This window comes from Pseudophryne corroboree, chromosome 2 (assembly GCF_028390025.1).
Source record: "Pseudophryne corroboree isolate aPseCor3 chromosome 2, aPseCor3.hap2, whole genome shotgun sequence".
Classification (NCBI taxonomy): Eukaryota; Metazoa; Chordata; class Amphibia; order Anura; family Myobatrachidae; genus Pseudophryne; species Pseudophryne corroboree.
This window is the reverse complement of record NC_086445.1, coordinates 639,585,181-639,606,808: the sequence shown is the minus strand read 5'-3', so window position 1 is coordinate 639,606,808 and position 21,628 is coordinate 639,585,181. Positions and strand designations below refer to the sequence as shown.

Here is a 21,628-nt window from a genome sequence, read left to right as displayed (position 1 = left end):
ACAGTGCCAGATACACGTTGCCCCACAGTGCCAGATACACGAATGCTCCACAGTGCCAGATACACGAATGCCCCACAGTGCCAGATACACGAATGCCCTCACATCAGTGGTAGCGAGTGGCGGCCCGTCGGTATGGGTACGGCGTACCCACGGTGAAATTCTTACCCGTACCCGCATACTTGCACCGCTGTGTCTGAGTGATTCGAAGAATCCCGTATCCTCACAATAAGCTACAATGTTCAAGGTACTAAAAAAAGAAGTATTCTATGGTGTCACAAAAAAGTTATTAAAATACTCACCCAATATTGTTATAAGACATATGCATTCAAAATATGAGGAAACAAAAAAAGAAAAGAAAGCTGTCTATTGGGTTTCACTAATAAATCCAATAGAAGACTTGACTACTGTTGTTAAAAGACGCATGTATTACATAGTATAGAGCCACAAACCACAATGCAGACTAGTATAAAAATAACAAGCTCAGCTTTGGATTCAAACCATTGACAGGCTTACTTTTACCGTGAAAGGCAGCACCCTACCACCTGAAATAACCAGACTACACTTATGTATAGCAAGATTATGATAGATTCAAGGAAATAAGCTACAATGTCCAAGGTACTAAAAAGGAAATATTATATGGTGTGTCACAAACAAGCAACTAGAATAATTGCCTAATATTGTTATAAGACATATGCATTCAATATACAATGAAACAAAAAAGTAAAGAAAGCTGTCTATTGGGTTTCACTAATAAGTCCAATAGAAGACTTGACTACTGTTGTTAAAAAAAAAAAACATATGCATTACATACTATAGAGCCACAATCCACAATGTAGACTAGTATAAATATAACAATTTTAGCTGGGGATTCTAATTTATTATATGCTTACTTTGATGGTTAAAGACCAGCACTCTACCAAATTAGCTAACCAGTCTGTACATAAATATTGCAAAATGTATAATAGATTCAAGTAAATAAGCTACAATGTCCAAAGTACTAAAAAGGAAATATTCTATGGTGTGTCACAAACAAGTAATAGAATATTTGCCTAATATTGTTATAAGACATATGCATTCAATATAAAAAGAAACAAAAAATAAAAGAAAGCTGTCTATTGGGTTTCACTAAAAAGTCTAATAGAAGACTTGACTAATGTTGTTAAAAAGACATATGCATTACATAGTATAGAGCCCCAAACCACAATGCAGACTAGTAAAAAAAATGATAAGCTTAGCTTGGGATTCAAACCTGTGATAGGCTTACTTTGATGGTGAAATACCAGCACACTACCAATTGAGGTAACCAGTCTGCGGGTAAGCAATGCATTATTTATGAAAGATTCAAGTATATAAGCTACAATGTCCGAAGTAATTAAAAAGAAATATTCTATGGTGTGTCACAAACAAATAATTACAATACTCACTCAATATTGTTATAAAACAAATGCATTCAATATATGAGGAAACAAAATAGAAAAGAAAGCTTTCTATTGGGTTTCCCTAATAAGTCCAATAAGAGACTTGACTACTGTTGTTAAAACACATATGCATTACATACTATAAAGCCACAAACCACAATGCAGACTAGTAAAATACACTGCTCAAAAAAAAAATAAAGGGAACACTTAAACAACACAATGTAACTACAAGTCAATCACACTTCTGTGAAATCAAACTGTCCACTTAGGAAGCAACACTGATTGACAATCAATTTCACATGCTGTTGTGCAAATGGAATAGACAACAGGTGGAAATTATAGGCAATTAGCAAGACACCCCCAATAAAGGAGTTGTTCTGCAGGTGGTGACCACAGACCACTTCTCAGCTCCTATGCTTTCTGGCTGATGTTTTGGTCACTTTTGAAAGCTGGCGGTGCTTTCACTCTATTGGTAGCATGAAACGGAGTCTACAACCCACACAAGTGGCTCAGGTAGTGCAGCTCATCCAGGATGGCACATCAATGCGGGCTGTGGCAAGAAGGTTTGCTGTGTCTGTCAGCGTAGTGTCCAGAGCATGGAGGCGCTACAAGGAGACAGGCCAGTACATCAGGAGACGTGGAGGAGGCCGTAGGAGGGCAACAACCCAGCAGCAGGACCGCTACCTCCGCCTTTGTGCAAGGAGGAATAGGAGGAGCACTGCCAGATCCCTGCAAAATGACCCCCAGCAAGCCACAAATGTGCATGTGTCTACTCAAACTATCAGAATCAGACTCCATGAGGGTGGTATGAGGGCCCGACGTCCACAGGTGGGGGTTGTGCTTACAGCCCAACACCATGCAGGACATTTGGCATTTTCCAGAGAACACCAAGATTGGCAAATTCACCACTGGTGCCCTGTGTTCTTCAGAGATGAAAGCAGGTTCTCACTGAGCACATGTGACAGACATGACAGAGTCTGGAGACGCCAAGGAAAATGTTCTGCTGCCTGCAACATCCTCCAGCATGACCGGTTTGGCAGTGGGTCAGTAATGGTGTGGGGTGGCATTTCTTTGGGGGGGCCGCACAGCCCTCCATGTGCTCGCCAGAGGTAGCCTGACTGCCATCAGGTACCGAGATGAGATCCTCAGACCCCTTGTGAGACTATATGCTGGTGCGGTTGGCCCTGGGTTCCTCCTAATGCAAGACAATGCTAGACCTCATGTGGCTGGAGTCTGTCAGCAGTTCCTGCAAGATGAAGGCATTGATGCTATGGACTGGCCTGCCCGTTCCCCAGACCTGAATCCAATTGAGCACATCTGGGACATCATGTCTCGCTCCATCCACCACAGACTGTCCAGGAGTTGGCGGATGCTTTAGTCTAGGTCTGGGAGGAGATCCCTCAGGAGAACATCCGCCAACTCCTCAGGAGCATGCCCAGGCGTTGTAGGGGGGTTCATACAGGCACGTGGAGGCCACACACACTACTGAGCCTCATTTTGACTTGTTTTAAGGACATTACATCAAAGTTGGATCAGCCTGTAGTGTGTTTTTCCACTTTAATTTTGAGTGCGACTCCAAATCCAGACCTCCATGGGTTAATAAATTTGCTTTCCATTGATAATTTTTGTGTGATTTTGTTGTCAGCACATTCAACTATGTAAAGAACAAAGTATTTAATAAGAATATTTCATTCATTCAGATCTAGGATGTGTTGTTTAAGTGTTCCCTTTATTTTTTTGAGCAGTGTATAACAAGTTTACCTTGGGATACAAACATATGACAGGCTTACTTCAATGTTGAAAGACCGGCACTCTACTAAATGAGCTAACCAGCCTGCAAGCATAACAACATTTATGTTAGATTCAAGTTAACAATCTACAATACCCAAGGTACTAAAAAGAAAGTATTATATGGTGTGTAACAAACAAGTAATTACAATACTCACCCAATATTGTTATAAGATCTATGCATTCAATATATGAGGAAACAAAATAGAAAAGAAAGTCTATTGGGTTTCCCTAATAAGTCCAATAGAAGTCTTGATTACTGTTGTTAAAAGACATATACATTACGGGGCGTGGCCTAGCTGTGGAGAGAGACAGAAGTGTCCGGCCCAGGCTCCTGCTTCAAAGTGACCCTTTAGCCCTCCATGCCCTCTATTCTGACTCTTGGGGGTCGCCACCTGCTTCTTGGGTCCCCCTGCATCGAGTGAAACGGGTCGCGGAGCCGGTGGGTGCCCCCTGTGCCCGTGCAGGTTGCGGCCTTACTGCCTGGAGGGAGCCGGGGACTCGAGTTAGCCACAGCCCGGACTGGAAGTGACGCGTCGGGCCCGGGATTGAGACGCCGGACGACGGAGGCCCTGCTTTTCCCCCTCCTGCAGCCCCCTCACCTGCTTTGGTGTTACAAGCCTGACGCGGCTTCCCCTACCGCTGGCAGCGGCGGCCGCTGTGTGAGGTCCAGCGCAGCGGGGGATAAGGTGCGCGGCTGCGCCTCCCGTTCTGACAGCGGCGGACGCCGCTTCCTCTCTCTGGCGGCAGTACCCTGCTCTCTGCGGCCGCGCGGGGTGGGGAGCCCGGGGGCGACCAAACAGATCTCCACTGCCACCAATGCTGCGGGGGGGCAGCCCAGCACCTCTCTCTCTGAGGCCTGGAGCCGGAATCTGGCGGCGCCATCTTGAGACCTGGCAAACCGCCAGTACAAGGGGCTGCTGCTCTGTGAAGCGACTTCACGGTCCCACAGGTCAGTCTAATCAGTTCTGCTCCACTTCATACTTGCTTGGCCTCTCTGTCTGAGTCAATCTTGGTGACTATTATGCTGATTTAAAAGGGGCTTCACCAGGCTTTGTTACCTGGATGCCCTAGCTGCTTTGCCTCACCCCTCATCTCCATCTGCTTGTCTCTACATTAGTCCACTTGTTCGCTGGGGACAACTGGGAGACCCTCCTCCTGCCGAGCCTCAACAATGTAACTTTCCACGTACTGACGCACATCCCCCCTCACTCCTGATGCTGTGATACTGCTCCTAGCATTCATCGAGCTGACATAAGGTCATTTATCCTCCTGTTTCCGTTTCCTTTTCTCAACGGCTACTACGGTAGGGTATATTCTCCAATATAATGCCGGCTAAACGCCAGAAAGACCAGACCCTGGTCAGCCTGGCCGCTTTCTTCAAACAATCCCCCGCACCCCAAAGCCTGAAAGGCCCTACAGTTTCGGATTCCCTATCCAAGCACTCCCCTGAAAACGTCGCTGGGTCTATGACTCCCCGTGTAGGCCAAACAAAACTATCTCAACTGGATGACGATGCACTCCTCACACTCGGCTCGATGCGGCAACTCCTGGCTTCTTTCAAAGATGATATTACGATGGAAGTTAAGACGGCACTCCAGTGTTGCCAACAGACAGTCGATGTCATCGGCCAACGTACAGATCATCTCAAAAATAAATGTGAGGAGGTGGTGAGGTCCCACTATGAAGTGATTACTCAACTTGAAGAACTACAAGCTGAGGTCGCGGACCTGAGACAGAAGACTTGTGACCTCGAGGACAGGTTGCGCCGTAACAATTTAAAGCTCCGCTGCATTCCAGAAACGGTCGCCAACTCCGACCTCAAACAGTTTGTGACAGATCTCTTCATGAATCTCCTTCCCACCACTTCCATCGATAACCTCCTCATTGATCGTATCCACCGCCTGCCGAAGGCTAGAAACGCCCCGAAGGATGCTCCGAGAGACACGTTGATGAGGATGCACTATTTCCATGTCAAGGAACAAATCCTGCGGACAGCTATTAGACCAGATCTACCGGCCACGACTCTGGGAGATATACAAGTATATGGAGACCTCTCAGCGGCTACTCTGGCTATGCGACGCTCATTCTACCCGGTGACGGCAGCGCTACGGAGAGCAGATATCCTGTACCGTTGGGGGTTTCCGACCAAACTACTTGTTAGACGGAACGGTGTTACGCATGCGAGACTCACACCAGAGACTGGACTGAAACTGTTGGACTCTTGGAAACTGGAGGACACCACCGAGAAGACATCTCCATCCCTCAAGTTGGCTCAAGAGTGGTCGATTGCCGGCACTTAACTCTAAAGAACGCTTACTACAACCAGGATATATGTCTCAGCTGGACTTGATCTTCCTATATATCTTTGCATTAGTATAGGTTGTTATTCTTTTTCCCCGGTCAGTGCTCCGGATGGTTATTGAACAAGGTATTTTTCGATGTATAAGTGAAGTGTTTGTTTAGCCATAGACATTTACAATGTGGTATATATTCCGAGACCATACTACTCCGTGCCTACCTTTGTACTTCTTTTAATATCCTTGCTTCTTCTAACACCGCCCACGATGGCCTCTAGCATTGACCGGGATTTTGCACTGGTTTTATGTCTCCTTGATGCTGCTGTTATATGCTAATTGTTATAGGAGTGAGGGAGGGTATCTCCCCACACCACACCACGACCCTATGTGTTGCCTACTTAGGCAACCCTGCTTGGCACCCTTGAGGTGCCCACTATGTTTTCCTCCTTTACTATTTCTCTCCCCCTTTTTCTCTCTCCTGCCCTTCCAAGTTCTGGTACACAAGTTCTCCCGCATGTTCCGATGTACAGTTTATGTGAGTAGGTTGATTTTTGCGTTGTCAACTGTACAACCTAATGGTTAATGTTTTCTCTTTGAACGTGAAGGGGTTGAATTCACCCAACAAACGGCGGCTGGCTCTACGCCATTTTGCAAAATGCAAAGCTCATATAGTGGCCTTACAAGAGACCCACTTCATATCATCTTCACCTCCCCCCTTTAAGGATATTAAATTCCCCACCTGCTATGTGTCTAATGGCCCTAAGAAAAAAGCGGGGGTTGATATTTTGTTTTCTAGCACATGTGCTTTCTCCCTAGACCATCAAATTACAGATCAGGAGGGTAGATACCTCATCTTGACAGGTAAACTGGAGGAAAAGCCGGTTACTATAGCCACGCTGTAGGCACCTAACACCAAACAAATACCCTTTTTTAGGAAATTCTTTAAAACCCTCCTGGTACACTTATCGGGTGCTTTGTTATTACTGGGGGACTTTAACATGGTCCCTGACCCCACGGTGGATAAATCCGCGACCCGCACTACCCCCGGCTCAAGCTTGTTGCGGGATAACTCCCATTCCTTCCGGAATATACTGCATGAGTATGACCTCTACGATGTCTGGAGGGCTAAAAACCCAACCAGTAGAGATTACTCGTTCTTCTCACCGGTACATGGCTCCTTTTCTAGGATCGATCAAGCATTATCGGATAAGTGGACCCTTCAACAGATTTCAAAGGCTTCTATCCTGCCAATTTCATGGTCCGATCACTCTGCACTCTCTATACGTTGGAACCTCCGTCACACTAGAACCTCACCTACCCTATGGCGTCTCGGAGATTATCTCCTCATGAATGCGGACGCTAAACGAACTATTACGCAGGCCCTTTCCATGTATATTGAAACCAATGTCCCGGCTGACACGTCTATATTTACGCACTGGTATGCTCTTAAAGCGGTGGTTAGGGGAGCGGCAAATCAGGCGGCTGCCTATATACGTAGAACCTCCCGGGAACAACAAATAGAACTCGATACTCGCCTTACAGACTTAGAAACCCAACTTAAGATGAACCCGTCTAATAAGAAAATTTACCGGGCCCTTACTCGGGTCAGAGATGAGATGAACAAATTGGCGCTAACCGAAGTTCACAAAAATCTTTTACGACTACGACAGAGGTTTTATACGCAAGGAGACAGGGAGGGTAGAATGCTTGCCCGCAAGTTGAGGGGGAAGAACGCTAAGGAGAGGGTGAAATCCATCATCAATCTAAATAATATCAAAATTACAGACCCATCTGCAATAGCTGATGCCTTTGCCACATACTATTCCACCCTCTACAACTTAAAAGATGAAGCATCCACCCCACAACCCACACCAGCTCATATTGCGGCCTTTTTGAAGGATATCCATCTCCCTTCCCTTGACTCAGCCACGCTTCAGGTTCTAAACCGACCCTGGTCCCGTACAGAAATTAATCAAGTTATTGACGCACTGCCGTTGGACAAAGCTCCAGGCCCTGACGGGTTTATAAATACATTTTATAAATGCTTCAAAGACTCCCTTACACCTATTCTAGATGAAGTTTATAATCATGCTTCCTCTGTCGGGAATTTCCCTGTAGAAATGTTGGAGGCTCGTGTAGTGGCCTTTCCCAAACCAGGGAAGAACCCTGCCATGATGCCTAATTATCGCCCCATAGCTCTACTAAATACAGACTTAAAAATCTATGAGAAACTAGTAGCCAACAGACTCAACCCTCTCCTCCCCTCTCTTGTCCATTGTGATCAGGTGGGATTTGTCCCTGGCAGACAGTCCCCCGATAACACTAGACGAGTAATAAATGTACTGGATGCATTCTCGGTGTCAAATGCTCCCTTATTGCTTCTTTCATTGAAAGCTGAGAAGGCGTTCGATCGCCTGCACTGGGGGTACTTACAGGCGGTTCTCAATAAGTTTGGTCTAACAGGCAGAGTTCTCTCCTCCATTTTAGCTTTATACTCTAACCCCTCAGCAAGAGTGTGTGTGAATGGACTACTTTCTTCTTCTTTTTGGATCATGAACGGTACACGCCAAGGGTGCCCTCTATCCCCGCTAGTGTTTGCTCTGGCAATAGAGCCTTTGGCTGAGAAAATAAGATCATCGACCCTTATTACAGGCGTAGACTATTTAGGACAATCACATAAGGTATGTCTTTTCGCAGACGATGTCCTCCTGACACTCACTAATCCTACTATTTCCCTGCGAACTTTACACGCACTCTTGACTGAATATTCAGCAGTATCCTATTACAAACTTAATAACACTAAGACGGAGGCGCTCCCTATTAATTTCCCACCCCCCCCTCCTATCCGCGTTGAAAACTACTTACTCGTATTCCTGGCAGGATAGAAGCCTCAAAATAGCTGGGGATTCATATTACTCAGAAGCTAGACGATTTGATTTCCGCTAACTATCCCCCGCTCTTACGTAAATTCACAGCTCTGGTCTCTGACTGGATTATGCATCACGTTTCATGGTTGGGGCGAATAGCCGCACTGAAGATGACACTCCTCCCTAGACTCATGTACCTATTTCGGGCCATCCCTGTACTCCTGCCTTCCTATCTTCTATCCAAATTTAACGCTGTATTCAATTCTTATGTTTGGAAAGGTAGGAAACCGAGGCTAGCCAGAAAAATGATGACTCGGCCCAAACGAGATGGGGGCTTAGCATATCCAGATATTCATTCCTTTCAATTAGCATGCCGCCTTGCACAAATAGGATCCTGGTATTCACATCCCGCACATAAACTGTGGGTCCACCTCGAACAAGGGCTCATTGCCCCACTCCCCCTGACAGATGTTCTGTTACTCCCGAAGACTGAGGGTAAATTATTAGCCACCAGATCTCTAACAGTCCACTCTACCTGGAAGGCTTGGTTGGAGGTGATGCATGGAGGAAGCGATATAGACCTCCCCACCCCTGCTCTTTCATTGACAGGCATAGCCGCCTTAATTCCTGACCTAAGATTCGACTCCTGGATAATTCGGGGAATTCGGTCCCTTCAGGATATAATGGTAGACAATACTCTTCTGTCTTTTGTTCAAATCCACGAAAGATTCTCATTGCCTCACGGGGAATTCTATAAATATTTGCAACTCAGACATTGGCTGCATGGGGCCTCCTCTCCCTCCCACACATTATCCCCATTGCCTAAGCTTATCCAGAGTTTCCTGGATACCGGGGAGGGTAGGGGAGGCATCACTAAAAGGTATAACTACATTATCAACCCCCAGCCACTTCAGAAAGCCCCATTTCAATTGAAATGGGAGGCGGATCTTAAATGTTCCGTCTCGGAGGAGGAATGGGAGACAATTTTTCGATCCTGCTGTACAGTATCTAAATGTATATCACATGTAGAACTATTTTATAAGCTCCTCCACCGTTTATATTTTACCCCATCCCGCTTACATGCGATGCAACCCTCCACATCCAATCTTTGCTGGCGCAACTGTGGTAATGTTGGGACCTTATTCCATATCTCCTGGGAATGTCCAATGCTTACCCCGCTTTGGACCTCGGTCTTTTACCTTATAGGATTGGTACTGGGCCGCCAGGTAACTCCCCACCCCAGACTGGCTCTCCTCCACCTCTATTATGGCGACTTATCGCCGGGCGACTGGTACGTCCTGGGCCATATACTTATCTCCACCAAACAGCTAATAGCTCATCAATGGCGGTCCCCTGGGATCCCCCATATAATGGCGATAGCAATGGCAGTACAGTCACATTACAAATTTGAAACAGCAGGAGTGGCCTATTCCTCTACCCCGTCCTGCCCTCTTCTTCGCTGGTATTTGTGGTCTGCCTACTGGCATGACCGCCAGTCAGATGACCTACGCTCCCACGATATTTAGAAATTGGATTGACAAACTAACATATAATTGCTGTTGGATGGATTTGGCCTCACGTGGTTTTCATGTATGTTGATTTATTTAATAATCTCTGTACAATTATGTTTTTGTTGAATAGTCTGTGTACCCCCCTACCCTGTTACCCACCTTTTTTCTCTTCTGTACCCCAATCCCATTTTCTTTTGTCCCCCTATAAAATAATAAAAATTAATATTGAAAAAAAGACATATACATTACATACTATAGAGCCACAAACCACTATGCAGACTAGTAAAAAATATAACAAGCTTAGCTTGGTATTCAAACCTATGATAGGCTTATTTTTATGGTGAAAGCCCTGCACTCAATCAACTAAGCTAACCAGAGTGCACAAAGATAAAACAACATTTTTGTTAGATTCAAGTAAATAAGCTACAATGTCCAAGGTACTAAAAAGGAAGTATTATATGGTGTGTTAAAAACAAGTAATTAGAATACTTACCTAATATTTTTAGAAGACATATGCATTCAATATATGAGGAAACAAAATAGAAAATAAAGCTGTCTAATGGGTTTCACTAATATGTCTAATAGAAGACTTGACTAATGATGTTAAGACTCATCTATTACATAGTATAGAGCCACTAACCACAAAGCAGACTAGCATAAAAATAACAAGTTTAGCTTGGGATTCTAACCTATAATAGGCTTACTTTCATCGTTAGCAACCAGCATTCTACCAACTGAGCTAACCAGTCTACACTTAAATATAGCACAAATTATGATAAATTCAAGAAAATAAGCTACAATGTCCAAAGTACTAAAATGGAAATAACTATGGTGTGTCACAAACAAGTAATTATAATACTTGCCTAACATTGTTATAAGACATATGCATTCAATATATAAGGAAATACAAAAAAGAAAAGAAAGCTGTCTATTGGGTTTCACTAATAAGTCCAATAGAAGACTTGACTACTGTTGTTAAAAGACATATGCATTGCATAGTATACAGCCACAAACCACAATGCAGACTAGTAAAAAAATAACAAGCTTAGCTTGGGTTCCAAACCTATGATAGGCTTACCTTGATGGTGAAATACCAGCACAATACCAATTGAGGTAACCAGTCTGCAGGTAAACAATGAAATATTTATGAAAGATTCAAGTATATTGTTATAAGGAAACAAAAAAGAAAAGAAAGCTGTCTATTGTGTTTCACTAATAAGTCCAAAATATAACAAGCTTAGCTTGGGTTTCAACCCTGCGAAAGGCTTATTTTGATGGTTAAACTCTACCAACTGAGCTAACCAGTCTGCAGGTACATAGTGCCATACATATAATAGATTCATGAAAATAAGCTACAATGTCCTAAGTACTAAAAAGGAAATATTGTATTGTGTGTCACAAACAAGTAATTAGAAGACTCAACCAATATTGTTATAAGACATATGCATTCAATTTAAAAGGAAACAAAAAAGAAAAGAAAGCGATCTATTGGAATTCATTAATAAGTCCAATAGAAGACTTGACTGCTGTTGTTAAAAGACATACGCATTACATAGTATACAGCCACAAACCACAATGTAGACTAGTAAAACATAACAAGTTTACCTTGGGATACAAACCTATGATAGGATTACTGTGAGGTTGAAAGTCCAGCACTCTACCAACTGAGCTAACCAGTCTGCACAAACATAATAACATTTATGTTAGATTCAAGAAAATAAGCTACAATGTCCAAGGTACTAAAAAAGAAGTATTCTATGGTGTGTCACAAACAAGTAATTAAAATACTCACCCAATATTGTTATAAGACATATGCATTCAATATATGAGGAAACAAAACAGAAAAAAAGCTGTCTACTGGGTTTTACGAATAAGTCCAATAGAAGACTTCACTACTGTTGTTAAAAGACACGTGTATTACATAGTATAGAGCCACAAACCACAATGCAGACTAGTATAAAAATGACAAGCTCAGCTATGGATTCAAACCTATGATAGGCTTACTTTGAAAGTGTATGACCAGCACCCTACCACCTGAGCTAACCAGACTACACATAAGTATAGCAAAATTATGATAGATTCAAGGTAAAAACCTACAATGTCCAAGGTACTAAAAAGGAAATATTCTATGGTGTGTCACAAACAAGTCGCTAAAATACTTGCCTAATATTGTTATAAGACATAGGCATTCAATATATGAGGAAACAAAAATTAAAAGAAAGCTCTCTATTGGGTTTCACAAATAAGTCCAATAGAAGACTTGACTACTGTTATTAAAAAACATATGCATTACATAGTATACAGCCACAAACCACAATGTAGAAAAGAATAACAAGCTTAGCTTGGGATTCAAGGCTATGATAGGTTTATTTTGATGGTCAAAGACAAGCACTCTACCAACTGAGCTAACCAGTCTGCAAATAAGTACTGCATAATGTATGATAGATTCAAGTAAATCTGCTACAATGTCCAAGGTACTAAAAAGGAAATAGTACATGATGTGTCAAAAACAATTAATTAAAATACTCATCCAATATTGTATAAGACATATGCATTTAATATACGAGGAAACAAAAAAGAAAATAAAGCTGTCTATTGGGTTTCACTAATAAGTCCAATAGAAGACTTGACTACTGTTGTTAAAAGATATATGCATTACATAGTATACAGCCACATAACACAATGCAGATTAGTAAAACATAAGAAGCTTAGCATGGGATTCAAACCTATGATAGGCTTACTTCCATGGTGAAGGACCCGCACGCTACCAACTGAGCTAACCAGTCTACACGTGTACGTAGCAAATTTTATGATAGATTCAAGTAAATTAGATAAAATGTCCAAGGTACTAAAATGGAAATATTCTATGGTGTGTCACAAACAAGTAATTAGAATGCTCGCCTAATATTGTTATAAGACATAGGCATTCAATGTATGAGGAAACAAAAAAGAAAGCTGTCTATGGGTTTCACTAATAAGTCCATTAGAAGACTGGACAGGATACGGTCGTTAGGTATACATAGCTTAGGTCGACAGTCATTAGGTCGACCACTGAAGGTTGACATGCATTAGGTCGACATGGTCAATAGGTTGACATGGTCATTAGGTTGACATGGTCATTAGGTCGACATGTACTAGGTTGACAGGTCAAAAGGTCGACATGAGTTTTTCACTTTTTTTGACATTTATTAGGATTCTTTCATTCTTAACGATCCACATGGACTACTATTGGAATGGTAACCTTGCCCAAAGCATCAGGAGCGAAGCGAGCCATGTGAGGGGACACGGTGCACTAATTGGGGTTCCCCGTCACTTTACGAAGAAAACAACGCCAAAAAAAGTAACAAAAGACATGTCGACTTTTTGACCTGTCGACCTAGTACATGTCAACTTAATGACCATGTCGACATATTGTCCCTGTCGACCTAAGTTGTGTCTACACCAATGACCCATACACAGACTGGACTACTGTTGTTAAAAGACATATGCATTACATAGTATAGAGCCAGAAACCACAATGCAGACTACTTTAAAAATAACCAGCTTAGTTTGGGATTCCAACTTATGATAGGCTTACTTTGATCATTAACAGCCAGCATTCTACCAACTGAGCTAACCAGTCTACACTTAAAAATAGCAAAAATTATGATATATTCAAGGAAATAAGCTACAATGTCCTAAGTTCTAAAAAGGAAATATTTTATGGTGTGTCACAAACAAGTAATTAGAATATTTGACTAATATTGTTATAAGACATAGGCATTCAATATATGAGGAAACAAAAATTAAAAGAAAGCTGTCTATTGGGTTTCACAAATAAGTCCAATAGAAGACTTGACTACTGTTGTTAAAAAACATATGCATTACATAGTATACAGCCACAAACCACAATGTAGAAAAGAATAACAAGCTTAGCTTGGGATTCAAGTCTATGATAGGTTTATTTTAATGGTCAAAGACAAGCTCTCTACCAACTGAGCTAACCAGTCTGCAAATAAATACTGCATAATTTATGATAGATTCAAGTAAATCCGCTACAATGTCCAAGGTACTAAAAAGGAAATAGTACATGATGTGTCAAAAACAAGTAATTAAAATACTCATCCAATATTGTATAAGACATATTCATTTAATATACGAGGAAACAAAAAAAGAAAAGAAAGCTGTCTGTTGGGTTTCACTAATAAGTCCAATAGAAGATTTGACTACTGTTGTTAAAAGATATATGCATTACATAGTATACAGCCACAAAACACAATGCATATTAGTAAAACAAGAAGCTTAGCATGGGATTCAAACCTATGATAGGCTTACTTCCACGGTGAAGGACCTGCACGCTACCAACTGAGCTAACCAGTCTACACGTGTACGTAGCAAAATTTATGATAGATTCAAGTAAATTAGCTATTATGTCCAAGGTACTAAAATGGAAATATTCTATGGTGTGTCACAAACAAGTAATTAGAATGACTAATATTGTTATAAGACATAGGCATTCAATGTATGAGGAAACAAAAAAGAAAGCTGTCTATGGGTTTCACTAATAAGTCCATTAGAAGACTCGACGGGATATGGTTGTTAGGTCGACACAGCTTAGGTCGACAGTCATTAGGTCGACCACTGAAGGTTGACATGCATTAGGTCGACATGGTCAATAGGTTGACATGGTCATTAGGTCGACATGTACTAGGTTGACATGAGTTTTTCACTTTTCTTGTCATTTATTAGGATTCTTTCATTCTTAACGATCCACGTAGACTATGATTGGAATGGTAACCTTGCCCATAGCATTGGGAGGGAAGCGAGCCATGTGAGGGGACACGGTGCACTAATTGGGGTTCCCCGTCACTTTACGAAGAAAACGACACCAAAAAAGTTATAAAAAGTCGACTTTTTGACCTGTTGTTAAAAGACATATGCATTACATAGTATAGAGCCAGAAACCACAATGCAGACTACTTTAAAAATAACCAGCTTAGTTTTGGATTCCAACTTATGATAGGCTTACTTTGATCGTTAACAGCCAGCATTCTACCAACTGAGCTAACCAGTCTACACTTAAATATAGCAAAAATTATGAAATATTCAAGGAAATAAGCTACAATGTCCTAAGTTCTAAAAAGGAAATATTTTATGGTGTGTCACAAACAAGTAATTAGAATATTTGCCTAATATTGTTATAAGACCTATGCATTCAATATATGAGGGAACAAAAAAGAAAAGAAAGCTGTCTTTTGGGTTTCACTAATAAGTCCAATAGAAGACTTGACTACTGTTGTTAAAAAACATATGCATTACATAGTATAGAGCAGGCCTAGCCAACCTGTGGCTCATTAGCCATTGTGAAACTACACATCCCAGCATGCTTTGCACAGATTTAGCATTCCCGATTACTAAAAATGTAACAGGGAATGCTGGGACTTGTAGTTTCACAACAGCTGGAGAGCCACATGGTTGACAAGGCCTAATATAGAGCCACAAACCAAAAAGAAGATTAGTAAAAAATAACAAGTTTAGCTTGGGATTAAAAACTATGATAGGTTTACATTGATGGTGAAAGACCAGCACTCTACCAACTGAGCTAACCAGTCTGCCAATAAATATAGTAAAATTTATGATAGATTCAAGTAAGTAAGTTACAATGTCCAAGGTACTAAAAAGGAAATAGTCTATAGCAGGAATGGGGAACCTTCGGCCCTCCAGCTGTTGTTGAACTACGCATCCCAGCATACCCTTCAACAGTTTTAGCATGGCCAAATAGCAAAACTGTAGCAAGGTATGCTGGTATGTGTAGTTCAACAACAGCTGGAGGGCCAAAGGTTCCCCATCCCTGGTCTATAGTGTGTTACAAACAAGTACTTAGAATACTCGCCTAATATTGTTATAAAACATATGCATTCAATATATGAGGAAACAAAAAAAGAAGAGAAAGTTATCGGGTTTCACTAATAAGTCCTACTTGACTAATGTTGTTAAAAGACATATGCATCTCTAGGCTAAGTACTGTACAGCACTGTGATGCGCCAATAACACAGTGACAGGCTTGGGCACATGAGGCACCCTAAAGCAAACAACATGCACATGCAATCTCATCCAGCAGTCTGACCTTTAAGAATTGTAGCTGAGTCATGTGATGTTATTGGGACTGATGAGTCATACACAATACCGCTCAATTAAGAGAGAACTTGAAGCAATTAACCATTTAACTACACTACTCAAAAAAATAAAGGGAACACTTAAACAACACATCCTAGATCTGAATGAATGAAATATTCTTATTAAATACTTTGTTCTTTACATAGTTGAATGTGCTGACAACAAAATCACACAAAAATGATCAATGGAAATCAAATTTATTAACCCATGGAGGTCTGGATGTGGAGTCACACTCAAAATTAAAGTGGAAAAACATACTACAGGCTGATCCAACTTTGATGTAATGTCCTTAAAACTGCTGAGTTGTTGCCCTCCTACGGCCTCCTCCACGTCTCCAGATGTACTGGCCTGTCTCCAGGTAGTGCCTCCATGATCTGGACACTATGCTGACAGACACAGCAAACCTTTTTGCCACAGCTCGCATTGATGTGCCATCCTGGATGAGCTGCACTACCTGAGCCACTTGTGTGGGTTGTAGACTCCGTCTCATGCTACCACTAGAGTGAAAGCACTGCCAGCTTTCAAAAGTGACCAAAACATCAGCCAGAAAACATAGGAGCTGAGAAGTGGTCTGTGGCCACCACCTGCAGAACAACTCCTTTATTGGGGGTGTCTTGCTAATTGCCTATAATGTCCACCTGTTGTCTATTCCATAGGTTCTCAAGCTCGGTCCTCAGTACCCCACACGGTGCATGTTTTGCAGGTCTCCTCACAGAATCACAAGTGAAATAATTAGCTCCACATGTGGACCTTTTAAAATGTGTCAGTGAGTAATTAATACACCTGTGCATTTGCTGGGTTACCTGCAAAACATGCACTGTGTGGGGTCCTGAGGACCGAGTTTGAGAACATGTGGTCTATTCCATTTGCACAACAGCATGTGAAATTGATTGTCAATCAGTATTGCTTCCTAAGTGGGCAGTTTGATTTCACAGAAGTGTGATTGACTTGGAGTTACATTGTGTTGTTTAAGTGTTCCCTTTATTTTTTTGAGCAGTGTATATTTCTATGTGTCCTGTCCCTTAGGTTCATGGTTCACACAGGTACACACAGGTAAAGACAATAGCAAAGACACAACAATATTTATTTTTACACAGAACTCAGAATACAGAGTAAAACAAAAACACAAGCTATATACAGAAATAATAGTCAGATATACGAAACTCCCCCGGAGTTGACAGGGTATGTCTAGGTGGTTGAGAGAGGTATCACAGATGTTGGGTGGCTATGTGACTGATCTTTCACCGTACCTTGTCTTGTAGTACCGGTGCTCAGAGAGGTAGGAGAGATTGATATGAATCAGTAGTGAGTTGGCAATTCCAACAGAAATCCTTCTTATTAATTTGCAATGAACTCTCGATTTAGTATGAATGATGGATTTAGAAGCGTTACTTGGCCGATGAATAACAAAAAAGAAGACTTTCATATAAGAAAATAGGATTATGCAATTTTCTCTACAATTACACCACAAAAGTCATCCAATTTGCAAAAGACAAGTTATTGGAATCATGAAGAAGAATTATTGGAATCAACATGAGAAGCAATTTAAATCACAAAAATTAGCATAAAATCATTTGAATCAGTAAATCAGACACTGTGCACTGCATTCTACAATGTGATCACAAAAAGAATAAAGACATTACATTTCGGTAATTTTATCTACTGACTTCTAACTTTTCCTAGCCAAGGCAATAAGTATCTTCACAGGCAGTTAACGTTGGAGCTCATTACAACTTGCTGTGCCACAGTATGTCAATGAGGCAGAAATAGGCACACAGTTACTGGGGCAATCCTGGGGTCATAATGTCAACTGAGCACAGTTCTTTCTCTTAATGTAATGTAACTAGCAAAGGAATAGCAATGTTTCTTACCAATTACATTTACATCACAATAAGGAGCTTTGGGGGAGATTCAGATCTGATCACTGTGCTGCTAATGTTGCTGACCTGCATTCAGATAGTTGCCACCCAAGGGGGAGTGGAAATTCATCCATGCAAGTGTGCGATTGCATGCGGGCAGCTACAAATCCGTTCGCACATCACTCAGTGTATGCAGTCTCAGCGCAGCCCAGGACTTAAGGTGCATACACACGGAGAGATTTTGACTATGAGAGATTTTGACTAACTTTTCCCTTGAACTGGCAGTAGGAGATTTTGACTAACTTTACCAGAGATTTTGTCTAACTATGCAAGAGATTTTGGCTATGGGAGATTTTGGCTATGGGAGATTTTGACTATCTCATTTAAATAAGGGGATGAGTGGGGGAGTGTCATATATAGGACGATTTTACAGGGTGGCTGGTATTTAAATAGCTAAAAGTTTTTTTTTTAAATTGCGTGGGGTCCCCCCTCCTATGTAAAACCAGCCTCGGGCTCTTTGAGCCAGTCCTGGTTGTTAAAATACAGAGGAAAAAATGAGTAGGGTTCCCCTATATTTAGACAACCAGCACCGGGCTCTGCATCCGGTCCTGGTTTAAAAAATACGGGGGACAAAAGACATAGGGGTCCCCCGTATTTTTCAAACCAGCACCGGGCTCCACTAGCCAGGGAGATAATGCCACAGCCGGGGGACACTTTTATATTGGTCCCTGCGGCCGTGCCATTACTCCCCCAACTAGTCACCCCTGGCCGGGGTACACTGGAGGAGTGAGGACCCCTTAAATCAAGGGGTCCCCCCCTCCAGCCACCCAAGGGCCAGGGGTGAAGCCCGAGGCTGTCCCCCCCATCCGTGGGCGGTGGATGGGAGGCTGATAGCCTTTCAATAGTAATATTGTTCTTTACAGGTGGCCTACAGGTCCCAGCAAGCCTGCCCCAGCATGCTGGCACTTGGAGAACCACAAGTGCCAGCATGCCCGGACATAAAGGGCCCGCTGGCACCTGTAGTCCACCTGTAAAGAAAATATTGAAAAAAAAACACGACACATTCTTTAAAAAATCCTTTATTAAACTGGGTCTTCACCTGGGGGCGGCGGCCTTTAAGCTCTTTTGCATGGCGGCCGCCTTCCCAGGGCTTCCGGCGTCTTCACCTGGGGGGGCGCCACCTCCCCAGGGCTTCTGGGGTCTTGCTCCGGCGTCTTCACCTGGTGGGCGGCGGCTGCTAAGCTCTTTTGCATAGCCGCCACCCATCCAGGACTTCCACGGCGTCTTCAGTCTTCAGGAGCTCTTCTCCGCTCCTCCTCCGCCGTCGGACTGAAAGCCGCTGCCTCGCGCTGACTTATATAAGTCAGCGGGAGGGGGCGGGGCGATGACGCGGCGAGCCGTGATTGGCTCGCGGCGGCCATCTTGAATTTCAAAAATGACGCTGAGGCGCCATTTTTGAAACTGGTACCGCTCCGCTGCCAAACTCTGCAAGATAAAGGTAAATTTCCCCCGCCCGCACTGCTGCCGCAACCCGCCGCCGCCCGCACCGCCGCCGCCCACACCGCCACCGCAACCCACCGCCGCCCACATCGCAACCCGCCGCCGCCCGCACCGCCGTCGCCCACACCGCCACCGCAACCCGCCGCCGCCACAACCCGCCGCCGCCCGCACCACCGCCGCCTGCAACATCGCTATCGCTGGGAAAAATCGCTGGCCTCTTAAAGTATTAGCGATTTTGACTAACTTTTGCAGCGACATAGCCAAAATTGACTTGCCTGCACTGACTATTTTTCCCAGCGATAGCGACCTAGCGGGGACGCGCATCGCTATCGCTGCCTGTATACACACGGAGCGATCTGCACTAACTTTCTGAGCGATTTTGACTATATAGTCAAAATCGCTCAGTTATATCGCTCCGTGTGTATGCACCTTTACTCCTACAGTGCGATCACAACAGGCTGATCAGGACTGGAGCTGACGTCAGACACCCTCCCTGAAAACGTTAGGGAATGCCTGCATTTTTCTGGAAACTCCCAGGAAACATTCAGTGTTGCTGACCGGCGATGCCTGTAGTTGTTTGCCTATGCACGTGCGCATTGCGGTGCATTCGCATGCGCAGTTATGATCGCCTGATGTGTGAAAATGCACAGCAGCGATAAGGTCTGAATCAGGCCCTTTGGGTATGGAACAAACTCAGTCTCTTGTAATTGCAGGGTTTTATCAACACTTGTATAATTAGCTCAGTCCTTCAGCAGTGAGTATCTATCTGTGTTGCACAAACTCAGTCCTTGAGCACAAATATGTCTCTTTTCTTTTCATCAAAAACTACAAACACTTCCCTTGAACTTGAAATATACTCAGTCCAGGTTTTAGCCGTTCTTTCATGGGGTCTAGCCGGTACCAAATGGTGCTGCTAACTGCACCCTTCACAGTCACTGGCTAGCTTGTTACACAGGTTGTGGATGCTTAACAGTACACTGGTCTGTGGCTGGGTGTCGGTTTCAAACAGTACCCACCCAGACCCAGGGAAAGATATTCCGAGCTGGCTATACCTTCTGCATTGGCTCCTCATGTTCCCTTTAAAGATGGCTGCAGCATCCACGCCTATTACCAGGCTTGGTGGCGTCTAGTCCTCTGGCCACAGTGTCTCAACACCCTCCCTCTGGCAACATCCTCTAGCAACGCTGCTTTCACTGCTCAGCGTCCTGCAGCTCTCTCTAGCATGCAGCTCCCGCTCTGCTCGCATTCCTCCTTCAGCCAGCACACACCATGTTCTCCACACTTCTTCTTCCCAGCCTTCCTCGCTTCTCCCAGCAGCCTACTTCCAATCAGCTCCCTCTCTTCAGGAAACGTGACTGGACCCAGTGCCCAGTTAACTCCTCCTGCACCAGCATTTCTTCTGCTGCTGCCGAGCTACAGCAAAGGGCTCTTAAAGTGGCACACACACACACACAGTTCTGGGTTGGCACATATGCTACAAGTTCACACAGGAACACCTTTCAACACCCAACAGTTGGTGTATCACCTTTACTGCTAACAACACAATCCCGACCTCTGGTCACCATGCAAGGTGGCATGGGATGTTGATGTCAGTTTACCTTGCATCTGGTCCTTGTAAACAAAGGGGAAATGATTCCGCACAAGACATAAATGGGCGTATCCTGTTAGCAGTGTTAATTTTTTGGATGAAAAAAATGTGCTAACATCACACTTTTAGAATGATAGTCATTATTGTGCAATTATACCCCTTTTTTTTTATCCCAAAAAACATCCTGTTTTGGGGCAAAAACAGATGATATCCAAGATAGGTCCCTGGACCCATGTGTTTTTTTGAAAAAACGGGTCTCTAAGGACTGGTGTCAGGCACCAGAGACATGCATCCCACCACTTACTGCTGGGTTATTTTAGTCTGGCTCATGAAGAACTGTGGGCAGCATCCTGGCTGTAATCATGTCTGTTCCTGTGTCAGTCGTGGTACCCCAAGTCGCTTTGCAGGTACCCGCAGTTCTTCCTGCCATCTCCCAGCACTGAGTGCTGCCGTATTGCCACAAAACAGTTGACATCCACTCTACCAATTGTGTCCCTAAGTCTGGTCAGCTGATTCCATCATCCAATGTCTGCACAGCAAGGGCTATAAAAGGACTCCCGGAGCACCTGCAAATTGCCCAGAACAGCGTTGCTTCTCAGCTGCATCTAGGCTCTAGACTCCTGCGTGCAGTTCTCTATTCC

The 21,628-nt window shown here is 43.3% G+C and overlaps 1 long non-coding RNA gene across 1 annotated transcript in view; it reads right to left on the bottom strand.

Annotated features, from left to right (window-relative positions):
• The window catches only part of LOC135041696 (uncharacterized), a 183,717-nt gene extending 163,018 nt beyond the window's left edge, over positions 1-20,699 (bottom strand). The window contains exon 1 of the long non-coding RNA XR_010235082.1: positions 20,452-20,699. This is a non-coding gene — a long non-coding RNA (uncharacterized LOC135041696). The remainder of the gene's footprint in view (positions 1-20,451) is intronic.
• Between the last annotated feature and the right edge of the window lie 929 nt (positions 20,700-21,628).